This window comes from Triticum dicoccoides, chromosome 1A (assembly GCF_002162155.2).
Source record: "Triticum dicoccoides isolate Atlit2015 ecotype Zavitan chromosome 1A, WEW_v2.0, whole genome shotgun sequence".
Lineage (NCBI taxonomy): Eukaryota > Viridiplantae > Streptophyta > Magnoliopsida > Poales > Poaceae > Triticum > Triticum dicoccoides.
This window is the reverse complement of record NC_041380.1, coordinates 16,951,768-16,956,032: the sequence shown is the minus strand read 5'-3', so window position 1 is coordinate 16,956,032 and position 4,265 is coordinate 16,951,768.

Genomic DNA, 4,265 nt, shown 5'->3' with positions numbered 1-4,265 from the left:
GGGGTGAAGTATAGCGGTTCTTGAAACGCTTTTTGGAAAGACGTGTCTCTTGGAAGAATTCTCCTTCATATGTGTCTGGTTAATGTGAGGTTCATAATCCTCTTCCTTTGGGGGAGAAAGTCTAGCACGTGGCGGCACTTCATAAACGACATCCCAACCTTTCAGATTTGGATTAGTTTGGCAGGCCCACGGTAGATAGAATACTTGGGTCGCCTGTTGAGCCATAATATAGACATCAGGAACATCTAAATGAGTGCTTTGGTTGATTTCAACTAGCCCTACATGTTCATGAGTCCTTCTAGTCTCCTTCGGCTGAAACCAATAACATTTGAAGACTACGACATTCGGTGGGTTTTCACCATAGAACAGAAGTTCATAAATTGCTTCAACTCTCCCATAATACTCGGTACCTCCTTCGCCGATAGCAGATACACAACAATTTGTTGACTTTCGGTCGGCCATAGATAGCTCTTTGCCATAGGTACGAAAGCGATACCCGTTGATGTCGTACTTGTCAATGAACGGACCTTATAGTCAAAACCATTAGCGACTTGTCTCAATTCGGCGTCCATAGACTCTGAATTAGCCTACAAGTTTAATATGAAAGGATTGTTGCATTATGCACAAATTAGCGAATGAAATGAAATTGTCTAATAGAAATTACCGTTTGTTTGAACCAAGAGATGAAACCGGGATAGCCACCTCCTTGCTTTGCGAGAAGCTCATACTCTTCGACGGAATCCTTTTGGACCTCCGCTCCATACGAGAATATGGCGACGTATCGACTGTATGACATATCCAGGAATAAGAGTAGTTCAAAGGAAATAGAAGTTGCGAAACAATGTACCGAGAACTTACTCGATGTACGGCCGCACTTCTATCAGGTTGTTGAAGATATACAACGAAATGGTCCGCCATTCTTCATTATCCAAAGATACTGGATGTGAAACACTAGCTGGTGCGAGATTCCCTTTGAATAGGCTGAGGTTGGATCCACCCTTTTTAGGCTCGTCAGCATTGTACCGAGGCTTCGGATTATGCAAATGACGATTTTTGGCTTCGTAGTGCGCTGTTACGAAGTTTGCCGCCTCCTTTGTGATGAATGCCTCAGCCATCGATGCTTCAATTCTACATTTATTTTTACATTTTTCTCGAAGCGTCTTCTGCATCCTCTCAGTTGGGTAGCACCAATGATTTTGCACGCCCCCCCAATCTTGCCTCGGTCGGGAGATGCAAAATCAAATGCTGCATTGGATTAAAGAAGCCCGGTGGAAAGATCTTCTCTAACTTGCAGATCAACTCCGGCGCCAACTCTTCCATTTCTTCTAGCACGCCAGGCGATAGTTCTTTCGCACAAAGAACACGGAAGAAATAGCTGAGTTCTGCCAGTACTAGCCATTCATCCTCAGGGATGAAGCCACGCAACATCACCGGCATTACCCGCTCAATCCATATGTGCCAATCATGACTCTTGAGACCAAATATCTTCAGTTTATCAAGATTCGCTCCCCTCTTTAGATTCGCTGCATACCCATCGGGGAACATCAACTGCTGTTGCACCCACAAGAGAATTTCCCTTATAGCTGGCCTTCCAAGATTGAACCATGCCTTTGGCTTCGTCCAATTCTGCTTTCCTTTCGGTTCTTTCATGTTTTGTAATGGCCTATCACATAGCGCCTCCAGATCGAATCTAGCCTTAGTATTATCCTTTGACTTCCCATCTATGCCGAACAATGTACCAAAAAGTGCCTCGGCGATATTCTTCTCAGTGTGCATCACGTTGATGTTGTGTGGGCAAAGGAGGTCTTTGAAGGAAGGCAGATCCCATAAGCATGTTTTGTGAGTCCACGCGTGCTTATTATTATACCCCTTGAAGTACCCTGGACGTTGTGGATCTGGCTCGAGAGTCTTTAACTGATCTAGGGTCTGTTGGCCTGTCAATGCAGGTGGTGCAGAGATTTTGACAACTCTACCCCTGATGAAGTTCTTCTTGTCTTTCCTGAACTTATGGCGAGGATGCAGGAACTGTCTATGCATGTCGAAGCAAGAAAACTTGCGACCGGCCTGAAGCCAACGAAACTCAAGAGCTCCCTTGCATGTGGGGCACGGGAACCTTCCATGCACACACCAGCCAACGAATAGCGCATACGCCGGCAAGTCATGCATCGAGTACATGTACCAGACACGCATTATGAAGTTCTGTTTGCTAAAGGCGTTGTATGTCTTGAACCCATTATCCCAGGCTTCTTGCAATTCGTCCTTAAGCGGCTGCACGTACACATTCATATTTTTGCCCGGATAGTTGGGTCCTGGAATTATCAACGTCAGGAAAATGTTCTTTCTTTGCATAATCTGTCCGGGGGGGAGATTGAGTGGAAAGACAAATACGGGCCAACAACTGTATTGGGCTGCCGTCATACCAAACACACTGAACCCATCCGTGCTGATGCCGACTCGAGGATGCCTCGGATCTGCCGCTTTGTCAGCATGTAATTCATCAAACTTTTTCCGCGCAACACCATCCGATGTGTGTACCATCATCAGATTCCCATCTACATCTAGTTCGGTTCTTTTGCCTGTTTTGTGCCATGTCATCTGTCTGGCCGTCTCTTCGACCATGAAAAGACATTGAAGTCTTGGTATGATTGGCATATACCGAAGAACACTAACGGGGATTTTGGTCTGTGTCTTCTCACCCATACCGTTGTCTACCACAATATACCTGGAAGACTTGCAAATGGGACAATAGTTCAAGTCCGCATAGTCAAGCCTAAATAAGGCACATCCTTTCTCACAGACATGTATCTTCTCATAGGGCATCTTCAGTGCACGGAGAATTTTGTCCGACTGGTACAGGTTTGCAGGCATTACATGGCCTTTGGGTAGAAAGCATCCAAATACTGTCATAATTGCGTCATAGCATTCTCTGCCCAAGTTGAACTGAGCCTTAAGAGCCATTACTTGTGAGATGGCATCCAACTGACAAAGCTCAGTGTGCTCGTGGAGCAGACGTTTCGAAGACTCCAACATTTCATTGAAGGCCTTTGCAGATTCGTCCATCTCCTCGTCCGAATCCCGAGCATCATCATAGCCTTGCACCATGTTTTCCATCCCGGTACCATGCTCGTCGGTGCGACGGCGATCCACCTCAGCTCGGTCACGTTGGGCAGACTCACCATGAAATGTCCACACCGTATAATCGGGCGTAAAACCACTCTTCTGCAGGTGTTTGCCCATTTCAGCCTCTGTCTTCTTTTCCCAATTGCCGCACCGGAAACAGGGGCACTAGGTTTTCTTTTGGCCATTTGCAAATGCGGCTTGCACAAACCCCTTAGTTTTTGTGAACCATTCAGCGCTCCATTTGTTCTGACCAGTGTGACCGGTATACATCCAAGCACGGTCACTCATCTTGACTTTCAGAGCTACTGGACACACAACAATTATATATGTAATTCACCATGTATATATTCATCAGTTGATCTACTTTGTCAATTTTATTACATCCATGCAACCTACACTCTAATAGGTAATGATAGGTCCTAATCCCACCCATGTATGTGTAGATTGGGTTCATTTTCCCATGCTATGCTCCGGATCCGACGCAAAATTTCGGCAGCACCTCCCCGCTGTTCTCCTGATACACGTCTCTGCAATAAACAGAGAGGATGTGTACCCGGAGAACAACAGGGGAGGCACTGACGAAATATATGCGTCGGATCCGGAGCAAAGCATATGGGAAAATGAACCCAATCTACACATACTCGGGCTGTCCATGGATAGCGTTGGACAATTCAAAAGAATCAAGGTTATAAATATGCAAATGCATGCATATTTATAACTATGGCGCTTTCGAACGGGAGACACATATTGGTTACGCATACTGATGATTCAAGACACATATATAGCTAGCTATCAAGTTTCATCGGAATAGATCAAATAATTAATGGGGGAGGAGGACTTGTCATTTGTGCTCACCCACGAACGAAGGGGCAGAGCTCGTCAAACGCACGGCGAGGTCGTCGAACACCAAACCTCGCAGCGATGAAACAACTGCACATTTAAAACTACACGATCAACACAATTATATATGATGTTTTTCATAACAAAATCGAAAAATATATGACCTAACTAATAATTCACAAATATATGACCCCGTCGGCCTCTGGAAGGCCAAAGAACACCTTTTCGGGAGGTGTCGGTGGTCGGGGTGTCCTGTCGGTGTCGGGGTGCCATGTCGGGGTCGGGGTGCTGTTTCGGGGTCGGGG